This window comes from Felis catus, chromosome C2 (genome assembly GCF_018350175.1).
Source record: "Felis catus isolate Fca126 chromosome C2, F.catus_Fca126_mat1.0, whole genome shotgun sequence".
Lineage (NCBI taxonomy): Eukaryota > Metazoa > Chordata > Mammalia > Carnivora > Felidae > Felis > Felis catus.
In genome coordinates, this window is record NC_058376.1 from 21,614,908 (window position 1) to 21,635,941 (window position 21,034).

The following is a 21,034-nucleotide window of genomic DNA, read 5'->3' on the forward strand; positions in this document are numbered from 1 at the left end:
AGAAGTTTTATGGTTTCAGGTGTTACATCTAAGTTTTTAATCCACTGAGTTTATTTTTTTATATGGCATGAGAAAGTGGTCCACTTTCATTATTTTGCATGTAGCTGTCCAGTTTTCCCTGTTGTATATCTTGCCTTGTTTGTTATAGATTAATTGACCATAATTGTGGGGTTATTTCTGGGCTCTGTATTCTGTTCCATCAATCTATGTGTCTATTTTTGTTCCAGTAATACACTGTTTTGATTACTAGCTTTGTAGTATAGTTTGAAATCAGGAAGCGTGATACATTCAACTTCATTTTTCTTTCTCAAGACTGCTTTGGCTATTTGGGGTCTTTTGGGATTCCGTACAAATTTTAGGATTATTTGTTCTAGTTTTTCAGAAAATACCACTGGTACTTTGATTGATATTGCATTGAACCCATAGATTGCTTTAAGTAGTATGGAATTTTACCAATATCAATTTTTCCAATACAAAAACATCATATATCTTTCCATTTATTTATGTCATCTTCAATTTCTTACATGAATTTCTAGTTTTCAGAGTACAGATCTTTCATTCCTTGTTTAAATTTATTACTAGTTATTTTATTGTTTTTGATTGTTGTGAATGCGATTGTTTTCTCAAATTCTCTTTCTGACAGTTTGCTGTTAGCATATGGAAATGCAACAAATTTTTGTATTTTTATTTGTGTCCTGCAACTATAATGAATCAATTTTCAGTTCTAATAGCTTTTGTTTACTTTTTTGTGTAGAAGTTTTAGAGTTTTTTATGTATAGTACTGTGTCATCTGCAAATAGTGACAGGTTTACTTCTTCCTTTCTAATTTGAATGCTTTTTATTTCTTTTTCTTGTCTAACTGCTGTTGCTAAGACTTATAATACAATGTTGAATAAGAGTGGTGATAACAGGCTTCCGTATCTTGTTCCTAATCTTGGAGGACAAGTTCTCAGCTTTTCACCAGTGAGTATGATGTTAGCTGTAGGTTTGTCATATGCAATTTTATTATGTCCCTCTGTACCCACTTTGTTGAGATTTTTTATCATAAATGAATATTCAATTTTTCCAATTATTTTTCTGCATCTATTGTATTGAGATTATCACATGATTTTTATGCTTTCTTTGTTGTTGTTCATGTGGTATATCATGTTGATTGATTTGCACATACTGAGCCATCCTTATGTACCTGGAATAAGTCTCACTTGATCATGGTGAATTTTTTTAAACTTATTTATTTATTTATTTTGAGAGAGAGAGAGGGAGCAGGGAAGGGGCACAGAGAGAGAGAGAGAGAGAGAGAGCGAGCTAGGATCCCAAGGAAGCTTGAAACTGTCATCACAGAGACTGATGAAGGGTTTGATCCTACAAACCATGAGATCATGACCAGAGCCAAAATAAAGAGTTGAATTCGACTTGTTAATATTTTCTTGAGGATTTTGCATCTATGTTCATCACGGATATTGGACTGTAATTTTCTTTCTTTCTTTCTTTCTTTCTTTCTTTCTTTTTCTTTCTTTCTTTCTTTCTTCTTTCTTTCTTTCTTTCTTTCTTTCTTTCTTTCTTTCTTTCTTTCTTTCTTTCTTTCTTTCTTTCTTTCTTTCTTTCTTTCTTTCTTTTTCTTTTTTCTTTCTTTCTTTCTTTCTTTCTTTCTTTCTTTCTTTCTTTTTCTTCTTTCTTTCTTTCTTTCTTTCTTTTTTTTGTGGCGTCTTTATCTGTTTTTTTAGTATCAAGGTAATGCTGGCCTCATAGAATGAGTTGGGAATCAATCCTTCTTCAATTTTTTGAAAATAGTCTGAGATGCATAGATATTAAGTCTTCTTTAAATGTTTGGTAGAATTCACTTGTGAAACCATCTGGTCCTAAACTTTTTTTTTTGTTGGGAGGTTTTGAAAAATTATGCAATTTTGTTACTAGTAATCAGTCTGTTTTAATTTTCCATTTCTTCCAGATTCAATCTTGGAAGATTTCACTGTATGGTTAATAAATGCTTTTTAAGTGAATGGTGATTTCAAACAAACAAACAAACAAACAAACAAAAATGGTTATGGATGGCTTCAAAATGAAGAAACACTGATCTGCAGTGATGTACATACTTTACAACATGTATCACACACACATATACTCATATACTAAATTTATAGTATACTCATATAAATTTTCTCATATACTAAATTTACTCATATAAATTTAGTATATGTGTGTGTTTCTCATATACTAAATTTACTAGTAAATCTAGAGAATAAAAAATGTTTTTTTTCCCTTGACTACTGCATATTTGTTTTGAATCTCTCAAATAACCCCTTGTTAAGAGGAGCACAGAGTGAAGGATGGTGAGCACAAGTTAAACTGAAATAGAGAATTTACTACTCACTGTTCCTGAAGGAGATTCCCAGCATACCTTGAGAGTCCACAGGGGAGGTCAGATCAGTGTAAAGAGAGAGAGAGAGAGAAGCAAGCCCTTGGGAACATGCCTTTATTAGGATATGTGGGTGGAGTGTTTGGGATTCCTGGCGAAGACCTGATTGATCAATCAAAATCAAAAGAGCAGCTTTGGGAAGTCATACAAGGGTCTTGTCACTAGGAACACACAAGGGGAAGGTTGTTGGGAAGCAGAGAAGACTGTTGATCACAAGGGTTGTTGCGGATGTTATATCAGGAGCCAACATTCTCTTGCAACTATGCAAGCTGTTACCAAGGGCCTGTACTTGCATGAGGAAGCCAATGTAAGTTTAAGCAACGTGCCAAACAAAGCGGACGCTGGGGCAGCAAAACCATAGAGTAGCTTGGCTAAAATCTCAACAATGTTCCACCACATATGGAATTTCTGAGGGTATGATTTTCAATAGGAAAAATAAACAGAAGTATCTGGAGTAGTATTGTTCATCCAGTGTATTAAGGGCTTGGTCTGAACAGTGTGGAGGACCACAGAATCTAATGGAGAATATTGTTCTTTGAAATTGTTAAGATAATGAGCCTGAACTAATAAAAATTATACTTAACATTATGGTGATACTTTCTGCAAAGCAAGGGAGTTAATGTTTGCTATTTATAAATATGTACATATGGTTCACAGCATCAGCTCCCTGTTAAAACCCAAAGGGAAGACACAAATGCTTTGACATTCATGTCTAAATAAGTGCTTAATTATATTTACATGGGCTCCAGATAATGAAAAACATATCATATCATTTATTCCTTTCTATTTTCACACATAAACTATCATATGCACCTATCCACTTTTACTAAGGTTTTTTTAAGGCAAGTGTTTCCAATCTGTACTACATTATTGTGCTTCAGATATTTTAAACTTTTCCATATTGCCAAATGTTAGAAATGATACATATTTATTTATAAATTTAAGTGTTGAGACTTCAATTCTTCCTTTTGTTGTATCAACTAAATTTATACGTAAAGTCAACAAAAGCAGAAAGACCTTAATACCTTATAAAGGTATAAGGTGGTTTTTTCCCTTTATAAAGCACTGCATTGAGTTGTGAAAGCAAATGAAAAACTAAGGAAATAACATAAATTTCCCTGTCGATCACTCTGGTATAGGAGATTTAATAATATTTTTTAAAGAGAAAATAGAGCCCTATTTGCAAATAAGACCAGGAGGTACATCCCTGTGATTTCTTCCCAATTTCATTTCCAGGCAATGCAAAAATTAAAAATCAATGCAATTCCTTAAGGTGTGTAGCTCTTGGGACATCTGGGTTGCTCGGTTGGTTAAACATCTGACTTCAGCTCAGGTCATGATCTTGTGGTTCATGGCTTTGAGCTGCGTGTCAGGCTCTGTGCTGACAGCTCGGAGCCTGGAACCTGCTCGGGATTCTGTGTTTCCCTTCTTCTCTGTCCCTCCCCAACTCGCACTCTGTGTCTCTCAAAAATAAATAAATATTAAAAAATAAATTTTTAAGTGTGCCGCTCTGAAGGTGGGTAAGGAAAGTAGTTATACATGGGGAATGTTAATGCATTTATACTAAATTAAAGTAAATAGCATATCTGCCTATCCATGTTCTACCAAAATTCTTGATTTTAATATGAATAGACTGGAAAGAAATAATGTGTAAACTATAGACACTTCTTACAGAAAAAAAAGTAGATAAATTTGAAAAAGGGGTAAGAATATATGTTTTAAAGAGACAAGTAACAGAAAAATTCTCTGACGCGCATCCAGGGATAAAAATTAGAACCTAGTATTTATTTTAAAAAAAATTTTTTTAACGTTTATTTATTTTTGAGACAGAGAGAGACAGAGCATGAACGGGGGAGGGTCAGAGAGAGAGGGAGACACAGAATCTGAAAACAGGCTCCAGGCTCTGAGTGGTCAGCACAGAGCCCGACGCGGGGCTAGAACTCACGGACCGGGAGATCGTGACCTGAGCCGAAGTCGGACGCTTAACCTACTGAGCCACCCAGGCGCCCCAACCTAGTATTTAAATAAGAGCTTAAAAAAAAAAAAACCCAAAAAAAACAAATAGAACTTTATGCTAACATCAGTTCAAGATCTGAAAGATTTGATGATGAAGCAGCTGAGTGAGATGAAAATAGAGATGTCAGTGCAATTAGAAAACAAAAGAAACAGGGGCGCCTGGGTGGCTCAGTCGTTAGGCGTCCCACTTCGGCTGAGGTCATGATATCGCGGTGCGTGAGTTCGAGCCCCGCGTCGGGCTCTGTGCTGACAGCTCAGAGCCTGGAGCCTGTTTCAGATTGTGTCTCCCTCTCTCTCTGACCCTCCCCCGTTCATGCTGTCTCTCCCTGTCTCAAAAATAAATAAACCTTAAAAAAAAAAATTGAAGAAAACAAAAGAAACAGTGACGTCTGGGTGGCTCAGTTGGCTCAGTCAGTTAAGCATCAGACTTTGGCTCAGGTCATGAACTCATGGCTCGTGAGTTCAAGCCCTGCATCAGGCTCTGTGCTGACATCTCAGTGCCTGGAGCCTGCTTCGGATTCTGTGTCTCCCTCCCTCTCTCTCTCTCTCTCTCTATGCCCCTCCCCCACTTATGCTCTGCCTCTAAGTCTCTCAAAAAATAAATAAATGTTAAAAAAAAAAGAAAAGAAAAAGACAACAAAAAAAAACCCCAGAAGAGTCACTAATAAAAACTGAATCAAAGGAATGAAGGTATTCTTTATATTATTACAGTTAATGTGGAGGAAATATTGTAAAACAGATGAAAAATTGGAGAAATGAAAAATGAAGTGGAAAGACCAACAATATCCAGTACAGTAAATGACATAGAAAATGACATAGAAAATAATGGTAGAAAACCATCTAAAATAAAAACAAAAGTGGGGCACCTGGGTGGCCCAGTCAATTAAGCATGTGACTCTTGGTTTCGGTTCAGGTCATGAACTCATGGTTTGTGAGTTCAAGCCCCCCATCGGGCTCTGTGATGACAGTGCAGAGCCTGCTTGGAATTCTCTCTCCCTCTCTCTCTCTGCCCCTCCCCTGTTTGCTCCCTCTGTCTCTCTCTCAAAATAAATAAATAAGCCTTAAAAAATAAAATAAAATAAAATAAAATAAAATAAAAAGTATATCACATGGCACCTAAAAATTTAAATAGAATCCTTAAATTAAATATATACCTTTATTAATTATAAAAAGTAATTGATAGAGTTAGAAAATGTCATATAGAAAATACCTATCATCCACAGGATAAAGAATGGAATTACTTCTAACTTTCTGCAGGTACATTCAATGACAAAAGACAGCCACCTAAACTAAAGGCTGATCCAAATAAATGATCCTGTTGACTTGTCAGAAGAGACAGAAATTCTCTAATGTGGAAGAACTGAAAGAATCTCTCTGGCTGTTGGAACATACTTAATTTCAGACCTGTGTAGATCTCAGGCAGTGTTCCTTTTCAACTTTCTAGAAGGTTCTTTTCAGGATTTACGTAGTTTCCTCACGCACATGTGCTGATTTATACTCAACTGAATACTTTGGATGGAGCCCTTAAGAGTGCTGGAGGTTTTTTCCTTTGCAGTTTTCTCCTTTCCCATACTCTTCCTTATGGATTCTCACTGAATAGTTTTTCTTCATCTTCCAACTCTGTCTTCTCACCTCAAGTAGACTTCCAAAGACTTCCAGATTCCACCTTCCCATACAAAGGCCTATAAACATTCTGTAGGCACAATGTTGGGACAATCATTAGGCTTACTTTGTCTATTTCCTTTCTCTCTTGGTTCAAGGTCTTTCACTGCTAATATCTAATCACATCAGAGATATTCATTCATATATTTTGTCCATTTTTAAAATTCAGGGGGATAAGTAAATCTGGTCTCTGTTGCTCCATATTGGCCATAAGAAACTACTCAATCTTTGAATCAAAGATACCTGACATATTGTTGCACTATCACACCACTTAAGTTTTTTTTTTTTTTCCATACAGTAAGAATGAGAGGAAAGAGAATGGGTAGAAGAGAGAAATCACACCAAATTGCTGATATTCGATGGCTGTGGACACTTCTCTTTCCAGCTTCAGAATTTGTGGTATGTAGACAGAAACATGATATTGTACTGGAGTCATGTTTATTTTCTATATATCCCCATTGTTAACAAATTTTTACTAGATAGGAGAAAAACAATATTGTCTGTCCTTTGTAGACAAGTTAATAAAATAGATATTCATTATACAGATCAGTTTATAACTATTAAAGTGATATTATGATTATTTTGAGAATTGTGAAAATAATCAACTTTAAGAAGGTCAAGAAATCGCAAAACTTCTACACTTACCATATTCTCATCATGCCCATCATTTACCATATTGGGATGTCTGACCTTCTGGGAACCATAGAACATATGAAGCTACAATCTATCTAAATGGATTTATATTTCATTTACATAAAATTGTCATATATTCTTTGACAGCTACATATCACATATGGAATATCAGCAGCTTTTAACAGGGAGAATTTTTGTTGTTCTTGTTGATTTCCTGTAGCCATTATTATCTCCTTCTTTCCTGTTTCAAAGTCTTCATTATTACCTCCTTTTCACCAACTTTACACCAGAAAGGTTGCATTTTTTCCTTAAAAATGTATGAAGCGCTGTCATTATTGATATGGATAAACTTAATTGTAGTTAGTTAATTAAGACCTGGATTTGGTGGTGGCTTAGATCCAATGAAGTATATTTGCTAAAATCTTTCAACAACATACAGGAAGGAAACAATTACATAGATTTACAAATACATAGGTAACATTGCTAAAGGGGATTTTTCACATGTGAATGACTTATTCACGAGTAAATTTGACTCAGGAAACTTTTATCCCTAAGTCATCAAATGTATACTGGTAAGAGAAACATACAGAATCTGTTAAAATATGACATAAGCATACATTCCTGTAAGTTGTTGGATGGAAGGTAAGAGTTCCTGGTATTGAAATGAGTTCCTGATATCACTGGAATGATAGAATCTGTACTATAATAGCAAGGAAGCAACATTAAAGCAAAGATGACAAAGGACATTCAGAGACATCTAACCATGGCCATTTAATCACAAGTCACAGAGTTCCTAGGAAATATATAAAGGGGCTTATCTCAAAAACTCTTTATCACTGTAATTGAAAATCATTTATATTATGGAATATGAAGACCTAAAAGAGCCAATCATGAGTCTGTGTCCTCAATTTCCAGACCTGAGTCATTAGACAGACTCAATGCCCCATCAATAGAAGGTAGTTTATTCTTTTTTTTTTAACTTTTTAAAATGTTTATTTATTTTTGAGAGAGACACAGACAGAGTGTGACAGGGGAGGGGCAGAGAGAGAGGGAGATAGCCTCCAGGCTCTGAGCCGTCAGCACAGAGTCCGATGCGGGGCTCGAACCCACAAACTGTGAGATCATGACCTGAGCTGAAGTCGGACGCTCAACCAACTGAGCCACCCAGGTGCCCCAGAAGGTAGTTTATTCTTAGGAATGTTCCCTGTGCTACGAATACAGATACTTAAAATAAATCGTCATCCTATTTGGCAAAATTGTACTACGATTACTTATCAGGTTTAGTCTGAAATGGAGAAATGAAAGTTTCCTGGTCATTTGTAAATGGTTAGATCACAGATCTGAGCTAATACTAACCCTTGAGGACACAGAAGAAAATTGTTTTTCACCAATTAGAGTGGAATCTTATGAGTCTCCTATGGTAAATGGAGTGTCAGTCTGAGCCTTTCACAGAATGATGTTATTGTATCTGTAAATCTTCCTGTAGTTAACCAGTTGCTGAGAGTACAATCAAAAGACAAATACTTAACAACTAACAGAATGTCCATATTAGTGCCATAAAATGTGACTTCTTATTCGATTCATGATTTAATGAGAAATGCTGATTATCTTAAATATCCACCCCCTTCCAACTCTCATAACTTCTAGAACTATGAACAGATGCAAATATTAGAAGGTTCCAGGAGATAGTTACAAAGTGTAACCTAAGATATGGTACTATGCTTACTGAAAGAATTGCAAAATACCCTCATTCTTTTACTGACAGAAAATTAAGTAGCATATAGCAGAATGTTAAAGTAGGACAGAAGGACTATAATATTGAATCCCTTCAAATCTAATATTTATTTATCCTGACTACCATTCTGGACTCCTTGGTAGCCTTCATTAAGTGAAGGTATATGGGGCACCTGGGTGGCTCATTCAGTTAAGCCTCTGACTTCAGCTCAGGCCATCATCTCACGGTTTCTGAGGTTGAGCCCCACATAGGGCCCTCTGCTGTCAGGACAGAGCTCATCTTGTATCCTCTTCCCCCTCTCCTTCTGCCCCTGCCCTGCTCATTCTCTCTCTCTCTCTCTCTCTCTCTCTCTCTCTCTCTCTCTCTCTCTCTCCTCTCCCAAAAATAAACAAAAACATTAAAAAAAAATAAATGAGGGTATAATGATAGAACTGCCCTGGTATATTATAGAGGAAAATATCCAATGGCTAGAGTGGATTTATTTGCATGATTGGCTCAGGCACCTTGAATGAAGTTCTAGAAGACACCCCTCATAGATGTTTTTGGGGAAACATCGTGGCAGTTGTTCTCTGCAGACCAACAATGACTGTGTGCATTAAGCCCGTCTATGTACGCTCCTCGAATGCAGTGAGGATGAGGTAATCCCAGTATCAGAGGAGTGTTAATGACATTTTACTGCCAAAGACAAGGTAGACACAGTTAGTAGAATGGGCAGGAGCACCAAAACACTAATCAGAATAGATTTATGCAGATGGATCTTTGTGGTAGCCAATTTATCATAGTGTCCCTAGAAATAAACTAGCTGTTTAGCTAACAAAATTGTCCTTGATTTGCATAAGGGAAAATATCCAGATCTGAGAAATACAGTAGACCACAGTAGAGTCATAGCCCATACCGCATCCCCAGAAAGGAGTGAAGTTTCAGATTCAGAATCCCTTGAATGATAAGGGAGGCTGGCTCCCTTAAGGAAGAACCCTACTATATGTCAAAAATGTTCACCGTAAATATTCTTTCTGGTTTTCCCCAAAGGGGCAGGGACCCATTTTCTATGGGAACTGAGGAAAGGAAAATGCTCCCAATTGTTGGGCTCATGGACACTGGTGGTAGCCTGGCAGATTCTTGATGTTATAGCTAGTCAATATAGGCAACATAAGGATTTATGGCGATGAGATTATTGATGGAATTTTAACTCAGGTCCATCTTGCAGAGAGTTCAGTGTGGTCCTTAAGATGTACACCCCATAGTCAGTTCCAAAATGTATGATTGTAATATATATATATATATATATATATATATATATATATATATATATACAGCTACTCAAAGAACCTCTATTTTTTAAAACAGGGTCTCTATTCGGTTTCACGGACCTATAAAATGATGTATATTAAAGTAAGGAAAACAAAACAAAATGGCCTACCAGTTTCTTTTCTACTAGGCCATTTTCTCAGTATTGCATTTCGTGAGAAATTTTAGAAATTAGTGTCATCAAAAGACTTGAAGAGCATGGATAATTATCCCCACACATCTCAAATCGAGCTATTTATTTGGTCTCTACAGAAGATAGAATGTCCTTGGAGAATGGTAGTGGAGTGTCATAAATATAGTCAGGTAGCAATTCCAATTTAAACTGATGTTCTGGGGATTTTTTGTTATTGTTATTTTCTGAAACAAATCAATGACAGGTCCTGATACCTGAAATGCACTCATTAAACTGTTGAAAATTTTCTTCCTCCACTATTCCTGTTAATAAAGAGGAGCAAAAGTCATTTGGTTCCACTTACACAGGACAGTTTTCAGTTCAGTTCCATGGGTATATAAACTCTCTCTGCTATGACCTCCTTCACAGAATCTTTTTGCTCATTTTACCATTCTGGCCCACTATATGAGTCATGGCATGCAATGCGTTCCTTTGTAAGAAGTAATGGCATGCACAGTGGTGGCAACGTGCTGGCCTACTAGATGGATGATACCACGCGGATAAGACTTAGAGAAAAGTAAGTAGCAAGTAACACGGACATCTTTTGTAAGCTGTGGCATGTGGGGCCTCCCCTGCCAGCACTGGTAAAGAAATGTAACACTAGTAGACATCTTTTGGTTTTGGAGGCAACATATACTTACCCATTTACTAAGCAAACAGAGGTCGTCGTATTAAGACCAAAGACACAAAGCTAAAGACATTTGGAAAAACAAGAGGTCTAATTGTCCATTGACTCTGCCACCTTAACATTAACTTTGCAGAAATAGCTTACTAATTGCCAAATCGTATGTTGTAGTGTTCCTAAAAATGAGATGCTCTTCTTTATTGTTTCTAAAATTTATTTCCATCAAGTCTGCTTGAGAGGTTCATAACTATGTCTCAAAGACACACATCCAGACTTCCCTGCTCCACATTACCCAATAGTTTCTGAAGGATCCATAACAGGTATACATGCTCATGGAGACTTTGGCAAGCTCTTATTTATGAATTACAATGAAGAATTATAGAATCTGGGAACAAAACTATGCCATCATGTGAAGAAAACTATTTTTCTTGCAAGAAAAGCATCTGACTTTCTATGAGCCCTAGGAGAGAGAGACCGGCTCCTTGAACATAAGCCACCGATCATCACCTGGCATTAATAAGGTTGTCCATACGAAGCAGTAGTAATTTATTATCAAACTATCTGGTCCCATGGCCTAAATATGTTTGTCAAGAAAGTGGTTCTGCCTCTTATGTTTAAACTACTACTGAATACACCTCTTCCCCAACCCATGTCTATAGTTTTGAGAAGAGTTATCCATTACAAGTTAATTTTACCAGCCAAAATAACAATAATAATAATAAAAATAATAATAAAATAAAGGCAGATTTTCAGGTGTTTTGTATAAGATTCTTACTTACTAGAAAATAAATTGTTGCATCTTTATAACCCTACCCAGAAAAGGTCCTGAAGTATGATGTTGAAAGAAAATCCTTCCAGGGACAGAATAAAGAGAGGGTATAGAATTCACATCTATATTGATTTATAGGGTGTAACTAATAGTTTGGCTAGTTGATCAAGGACATGGAAGAAACACCCTTGGACAATTGAAGAAATGACTTCTTCAAAGAGGCACAAAATTGAGGATATTTCTGCTTCAGTGAAATGCTTACCAATTATAACCATTGCAGAAAATCTCAATTATCAGCTGGTTGAACTAATCCATTATAAAGATGTCAGTCAGGTTCTTTTCTGCATCCCTGTCCTTGCCTAATAGACATATTGGCCAACTTGGCCATAGAAACAGGAATGCATATTATGCATGAGGTAGCAATTGATATTTTCATTTATCAAGCTCACATGGCTCTACCCAGTATTGAGTTGCCAACTTGCAAATATCAGAAACCAACATGGGCTCCCAGTAAGTCACCATTCCCCTAGAGTATCTGCTTGGTGGCAGATTGTTACGTAGGATCTCTTCCACCATAGAGGGACGGTATTTTGTTCTTGTTGGAATGAACTTTTACTCTGGATATTAATTTCTGTTCTCTGACTTTAATATTTCTGTGAAAATCATCATTCACAGACTTAAAATGTCTGATTCACTATCATGTCTTCCACATATCATTACTTCCGACAAAGGACCTTATTGTACAACAAATGAATTGAGGCCTGTGTCTATGGAGTTTACTGGTCTTACTGTGTGTGGTTCCTATAGCTCTGAAAAAAAAATACCTCGGTAGAATAGTGAAATCCTCTTTCAAAGATCAATTTATGATGGCATCTGGCTGACAAAATTCTTTCAGACTAGAGAAATGTTCAATTGAGTGTGGTACACATGTATATATGGGTTCTAAGTGTACACGTTTATATGAGAACAGTGATCAATGTATTGAGTTCTTCCCATTTGCAGGATACACAGGTTGAACTTCAAATGGGAGAAATAGTAGTGCTTATTCCTTTTATTATTCTTTATTATACTAGCCAAATTTTTGCTTCCCACCCCTGCTCTCTAGCTTCTGCTGGTTAGAGGACAGTCACCAAGAAGGGTCAGGATTACATTTAACTGGAAGCTAAGATGCCACTTAACTACTTTGGGCTCTTTACTGAGCCAGCAGACATAGAAAGCTTACTGTACTGGCATAGGTGAGGAATTCTTACTATCAATGAAAACTTGAATTGCTACTACACAATGTGGGCATAGAAAAAATACTTAGAAACACAATGTTTTTAAGGAAACCTCTTACTACTATAAAGTTTGTGGTAAAATTAAAATAAAATTTATTAATATATTAAAGAGATAACTGCTAATAACACAAACTCTGCAGGAATAAAATTTGTTGTCCCCTCACCAAGCGTGGATCACAAGTATTTGGTGTGCTTGCTGAGAGCAAAGCAGATATGGAAGATTCTCTGGACAAACGAATTTGTAAATACCTGCTATGATCATTTGAAGAGTTTAAGAAATAAGGATTTATGAGTATATCTTAGTTGATTTGATATAAATATTAACCAAATATTTTGTACTGCCTTTCTCTTTTATTATCAAAACAATGTATGTTAAGAGTGGTTAACCCTATATCTCAATATTTAATTTCAAAATATTTAATATTACTATTCAATATAAAAGGAAGTTATATATCAGTGAAAAGAATGAACGTTATTGAAAGATGAATTAAGTGGGATGTTTGTCCTTTTGGTCTAAGCACTAGTGGTATTGTGTTCGATGAAAACATGACATTGCTGATGTATTTGTGGGGTGGGCGAGAGCAGAAAATGGGTGATGGACATTGAGGAAGGCACTTGTTGGGATGAGCACTGGGGTGTTGTATGTAAATGATAAATCACGGGAATCTAGCCCCAAAACCAAGATCACACTGTATATACTCTATGTAGTCAACATAAATGTATATGTATATGTACATACATATATATGAATATATATATATATATATATATGTATATACATAAACCTTCAATCTAACACACACAAAAAAGAAGTTAAATATGTAAAAGGACTGAATATGAATACTGAGCTCGTACCTTGGCACCATTGCTCAGGTCATAAACTGGGTTCATTCTCTAAATCCCATTTCTATATAATCCAGGTTAGATTTTTATCAATGAGTTGGTGCTTTCGAGAGATTTGAAAGGCAGAAGTGCCCAATATCCTGAGACATTTATTCTGACTAGAAATGATGAGGATGTAGAGACGCTCATATCCTTGCTCTCCTTCTGGCCTATGTTTGGGTTCCAGAAGCAGCCGCTCAGCAGAGGCAGTGGCTTCCAGATTTCTCTGCGATCCCCTCCGCCTTTGTAGTGCTATGTTATGACGCACTTAATGTCTCTTGAAGTTTTCCATGAATTCTTCATTGCCCATCTGTTCCAGGGTTTCAGACTTACCTGGTTGTTTTTTTCTGATATTCTAACTGTTCCAAATGTTTACTTCCCAAACACCAATATGCATATTAAGCTCCTCATTCACAAAATACTTGGAGTCACTCTGTTTCTCTTATCGATAGAGAAGAAATAATTATTATTAATAACAATTTGGTATTATACATTATTTCGTGTACATACACTACATTTTGCCCCTTGTCTTACCTTTGTAACTGGCTTGTGACATTAGTGGACAACCAGACAAAATATCTCTTATTCATTGATTGCATTCATTGTTTTATATTGCCATGCAAGTATTTGATTTTAAATGACATTGATATGTTGACCATTCAGAATTTTTTTTTTCTCAAGTGCAGGCAATGTCCCTGAACTGCAGAAATGTGCATCTGATTCAACATCTTGAGTAGTATAACACACAGCATCTTAAAGTTAACATCGCCAAGGGTGATCTTCTCCCAAGCCTTCTTCAACTGTTTTCCTCACCTCTGTTGAAGGCAGATCCATTCTTTAAATTACTCAGTCCAAAGTCCTCGCTCATTTCTTTAAATTGCTCTTTCTCAGATCTTATGAGTTCTGCTGGAAAATTCTATCTGATTGACTTCAGAAGATATCTGGCATTTAGGCTCTTTAGCCCCACCCCACAATCCGAGTCCTTTTTAATTCCTTCCCTTTCATGAAAGTAGTAACATCTTATCTGGTCTCCTAGTCTTTCCTTCTAGCGCACCTCAGTCTGTCCCCAACAAAGGAGTCTTCGCGATCAATGTTAAAACATATCTGAGCACGACACGCCTCTGCTAAAACCGGTGCTTCTCATCCCACTTTGAGAAGTAACAGTCTTATCCTTTTGACATTTTCTACTAGTCTCCTGATCATAGAGCAACACTTCAGTTACACTGGCCTCATCACCGTCATTTGACCAGAAACACTGCTGCCTCAGAGCATTTGCACTTACTCTCTCTCCAAATACATGCAGGATACCATTGTCATTATCTTTTAGGTATTTACCAAAAATTCACCCCTTGTATTAACTCTTCTCACAGCCTCATGTAAAAATGTTTAATATTTACATGGTAAAAATGTCATGTAAAACACCACACTCTATAGTATATATTACTATCCAGCATAATATTTCTTTTACATATTAATATTATTTATTTGTGACCCTCCCTCCAAAATGTAAGCCTCCAAAAGCAAGGATTTGTCTCTTTTGCTTACTGATGTCTTCTAGCACCTAGAACAGGACCAAATAGACAGCAATCATTCAATGTATTATTAAATATATTTTTAAATATGCATAAATGAATATATAATTTGGATAACACTATTATTTGAGAAATAAAATGTGATATAAAAATATTTAAAAAGTCTGAATTAGGTAACCTACTCAAGAAAAATGAGTTTTAGATATCTGAAATCAAATAGAAACTTAAAATATTTTTGTTGCATGAAATATAAATGAATGAGCAACTTAAAGCCATAAGAAATCTTTCTTCAAATGTTTATGTAAGCTTGACTCTTTTAAAAGTTCTTTCTTCTTGCCTTTGGCCTTGTACAAGTATATACTTAATATGGGCCCAGTAGCTTTTAATAGTTCTTGTTAAAAAGAGATCAGTAAGGCAGATAAAGGCTCTGCTCAAACTGAAGTAAGTCCTTTATCATAGTATACTTGACATTTCTTAGGAAAGTAACTTAATGATAATTTGACCTTAAAAAATAACTCCAGAACATCTGTGATATCTACTCACATTAAAGTATTCTGAATATACTCAAAAAAATGTGGCACAAATTATCATGTTGACTGTTTAACTTGTCCCATGTATTTAAAACTATTAATCACATTCTGTCATTCTTAATACAATATTTACCTGATTTTATACTAAGATCATTTCTTTATGATATTTTATAGTTCACTTGTGGTATTGCATCTAATTAAAGTTGGGTGGTGTTGGTGTGCCTGGGTGGTTCAATTGGTTAAGCATCCGACTCTTGGTTTCAGCTCAGGTCATGATCTTGTGATTTTTGAGTTCGAATTCCACATTGGGATCTATGCTGGCAGTGCAGAGCCTGCTTGGGATTGTCTCTGTATCTCTGCCCAAATCCTGCTTGCTCTCTCTCTCTCTCTCTCCCTCTCTCTCTCAAGATAAATAAATAAACTTAAAAAAAAGTAGGGTGGTATGTTTTATCTTTAATTTTTGTTCTTTAAAATTTTCCAAAATTATGATTCAAAGGCTACAAATGAAAAATACACATATGACATAAATCACCATTTATCATCAAGGAAATTCAAAAAACAATTGAGATATCACTGCACGCCAATTGAAATCACTTGAATAAAAAAAAAAAAGCGACCAATTGTTGGTGTGGATGTGAAACAGCAAGAGTACTCATTCATTGCTGATGGGAACTTAAATAGTATACCCATTTTATAAAACAATTTGGCAGGTTTTTAAAAAGCTAGCCTTACAATATAATTCATTAACTTTGCTGCTAGATATTTACTCAACTGATTTGAAAATTCATGTATACACTCAGACACACACACAGACACACACACACACACACGCACAGCGCACAGATGTATATAGCATCTCTATTCATAATGGTCCAAAACTGGAAATAGCCAAGATGACCTTTGATAGGTGAATGGAAAAAAACAACTCTGGCACAGAGATAGAATGTAATACTATTTTACTATAAATAAAAATTAGCTATCTTTCTGTACAAAGATATGGATGATTCTTGAATACATATTTTTAAGTCAATAAAGCCACTATAAAAAGATTGCATACTCTAAGATTCCATTTATATGAACTTCTAGAAAACGTAACATAAGAGAAACAATGAAAAGTTCCCAGGGATTCGGGTTGAAGTGACGTCAAATAGATCAATCACAGGGTATCTCTTTAAAGTGATAAAATATTTTGTATGATACTGTAGCTATGGGTACATGATTGATACTACGTATGTGTTGAAACCATAGAGATTTACAGCATGAAAATGAGTCTTAATGTATTAAAATTAAACATAGATACACTTAATTATATATGTAAGTATACATTATGTATGTAATATATACATAAGTTATAACTATATATATGTATATGTGTGTGTCTATATATATATTTATATATAATATAAATATGCAAGTGTGTTGTATACACACACACACACACACACACACACACACACAAATATATTGTTGGTTGTTCCCAGGAAGGAATACAGACTGACAAAGTAATCAAACCATATTACTAATAAATTAATGATGGAAAGTGTTGAGTGAAAAAGGCACTAGCCTAAGAACCTGTGGAAATGAGTCCAATCTGACAAACTGATGTTAAAAGGAGCTGTACACAGTGCTGTACTATAGTTGATAACATTTCCATGGCAGCACAAGTGAACAGTTGTTAACACTCGGACTAAAAGGTTAAGTAAAAGGAAGGTGAATGGAAGGATCCAGGATTCTCAATGTTGGCATAGGCGATTACAGATAAACCAGGGGAAAAAGCTAGAATGATTTATGTCGGAATAAATTTGGAGACATCAGTGTGAATTTATATTTTGCTTAATATAGATAAAAACTGGCTTATAGAGAGGTATAGATCTATGCACAGAGAGATCTACGTATATAGATAATTGATAGATTTATATATTTATCCATCTAAAAAGACACAGGCATGGTGAGTTTCTACAAAGGAAAAGGGGTAATTTCAATGTAATAATCCCAAGAAACACTACCTAAGCCAGATGACTGCAGTTAACATTAACAGTCATAAGTCAGGCTAATATTATATAGCCTCGTGATGGTAGGATTAAAAGACATTTTTCTTTTGAGGTCTCCCTCCCCAAAACAGATAAACAAGCATGATCATGAGAAACACATCATACCAATCCCTCTGAGGGACATATTTCAAAATATGTGACCAGTAGGACTTAAAATCGTCAAGGTCATTAAAAACAAGGAAAACGTGTGAAACTGCCACAAACAAGAGGAGGAGTCTAGGTTGACATGACTACTAAATGTACTATCGTTTTTTGGGTAGAAGCCTGCAATAGAAAAAAAAACACTACATGGGGCACTGGGGGGCTCAGTCGATTAAGCGTCTGACTCTTAGTTTTGGCTCGGGTATGATCTCATGGTTCGTGAGATAGAGCCCCACGTTGCACTCTGCGCTGAGCAGAGTGGGAAGCCTGCTTGGGATTCTCTCTCTCCCTCTCTCGATCCCTCCTCCCACTCACTCATGCTCACTCTCTCTCTCTAAATAAATAAACTTAAAAAAATACATAAAAACTGAATAAATATGAATATGCATAGACTTTTCTTAATAATTTTTTAAATTAACAAAAATTTTAGAAGCTGAATCTAAAGAAGGTATCAACAAATGTAAAAAGGGAAAATATTTCCAAGAAGCATTTGGAAATAGAATAAAAGTGTTTATGTTGCACAATCTTTTTATTTTGTCATATTCTGATATGGATTTTTATGTATTATTGATTAATATGTAATTAAGAGAACTGTTGCAATAGAAGGAAATCACGAGGCTGCATCATAACTATGGTCATTTTTATTTATTTTTTAAATTTTTTTTAATGTTGATATTTATTTTTGAGAGAGAGAGACAGAGCACGAGCAGGGGAGGGGCAGAGAGAGAGGGAGACACAGAATCTGAAACAGGCTCCAGGCTCTGAGCCCAATGCGGGGCTGGAACTCGTGAGCCACGAGATCATGACCTGAGCCACCCAGGCACCCTTGTCGTTTTTATTTTTTAATTTTTTTGAAAAGTTACAAGATCCATTACCATAGCATTTTGGTATAAATTTTAGCAAGTCAGGTGACTACATTGAATTTTCTTATTGGAAGAGGACAATTATGAGTCATACTCTTTTGTATTCTGAAACTGGCTATACCAAATTAATTTTAAAACAAAAAAGAGCTACTTAAAGCCTTCACAGGAAAATACAAAATCTTTTGTGGCGATTCATTTATAAAATCAAAAGTTCTATAGATTTTGTTAGAAAGCATAATATTGCATGTGTCCAAGGAACTGTAATTTACATGTTTAATTCACTGTAGATCCATAATAAGATTTATGAAGTAAAAATCAAAGCCATTACCGATTTAAAATTATGTAATGTGCAAGTTTCAATATATATCAGAATATTTATATAACTGTTTCAAGGTTTGGATCCACTTTTCCTCATGTAATACCTTTTGTCTGCACTTTTTCATTTTATTTATTGGGGGGAGGGGCAAAGGGAAAGAGAATTTTTTTTAATTTTTATTTTTTAACATTTATTCATCTTTGAGAAACAGAGAGAGACAGAGCATGAGCTGGGAAGGGGCAGAGAGAGGGAGACACAGAATCCGAAGCAGGCTCCAGGCTCTGAGCTGTCAGCACAGAGCCCGATGTGGGGCTCAAATTCACGGAGAGATCATGACCTGAGACGAAGTCGGAGGCTCAGCCACTTGAGCCATCCGGGCGCCCCGGGAAAGAGACCATCATAAGTTCGGCATGGAGCTCTACACGGGGCTAGATCCCATGACCCTGGGATTATGGCCTGAGCTGAAACCAAGAATTGGACGCTCAACCTACTGAGCCAACCAGCACCACCATACGTTTTTAACAGAGGGTTTAAGCCGTACAAAGTAATGACAAAAATAAAATGGTGCATGGTAAACCAAGCACAGGCAAACTGTTATATGCCACAATTAGAGAGCTAATTACATAATGGTAATTGTAATAAGTAAAGGCAGCTGCAACATACTGATTGTATTCTTACTGAAAGTATGCATGTGGTTGGCAATGTCAGAAACAAGACCCTTTTTTTTAACAACCATAAGAATTAATCTGAATCATAATTATGCTTGACAGATCATATTCAATGTTATTTGGGAAAACCATATTATGTTAAAACTAAACAAAATAAAATATCGAAAATATTATAATCTAATTTTCTCACCTTCGATTTTTCCTTTGTGTTTTAATGGGTATTCTTAAATGTTGGCAGTACATCAACTAATACTAATTAGCGTGCCTGAAGACGTTATCAGATTCTCTTTCATGTGGATGGCTCAGAATTGCCTCTTATTTGCTAGACCTATTACTTGTGGCAATTTTAGAAACAACCTTAAAACCTCACATCTGGTAATAGCATCACAGCTCTAAATTTCCCACTGACAAAGTTCAAAATGTATTTATTAGTCAAAGTTCATCTTCCCTGCTGAATGTCTAAAATCTCTTGAAGTTTTCACAATGTTTTGTTAATAGTTCTATAAAACCTCTAAAACAGTGTAGAATTTTTGGATTCATTTTGTTCATAAGAGAAAAAAATATTTTACTCCTTTCTGTCTGTTGCCACACGTATTTGTGCTTTAAATAAAATGTCTCGTAGAGCTCATGAACCTAGCGATGAATACATTCAGGGATGTTGACGCTACAATCTCAGATTTAGTGTGGATTCATAGAGGGTCTTCACTCAGCTCTGTGATATTCTGTTAATAATTTTCTAAGAACTTTGATATGGTAAATAGGTTTTTCAATTTAATTTCTCTGTCGATAGTCATAGATTGGGAGAGAAAAGTCCCAAAAAATGCAAGGGCTACTTCCAAACATATCTGGCAAATCACTTTCCTATGAAAAAAAATATTTTCAATGACTTCATTAAATCATTTCAGGTTGCCTGGTAATTAATTTGGTTGTTGTCCAATTCCATTCTAATTTGTTCTGCTTTAGCGCTACTCCGCAAATAGCGTGATTATCATTTTGTGTGCTAAAGAGGAGACAGATGCCGTGTCTTGCATCCTTGTGGATGAAAGACCAGAGAAATCTACACTTTGTAGTGTCTACACTGTGGGTATCTAACAGAGACTCTTGTAAGGGCTTTTCCAGGTCTTCTTGGTTCAATAGCTGCTTTCAATTCTGATTACTAAAATTATGCAAGGTCAAACACACCACACTTCTTTACCCTAGAGAATGTAAGTCTTTCTTGAAAGATGAGCACACACATGCACACAGAAAGATGACCACACACACACATACACACACACACAAACCCATAAGCTCTCTAAAAAAGGGGTTACAATGCAAGCTAAAGTATTGTGTACAAAGTACAAGTACCTCTAACAATAAAAAAAAAAGATGTATGACATTTAAGTACCTGTAGCAGTAAAAAATATATCTGAGTTTGTATGGTCACATACAATATTTG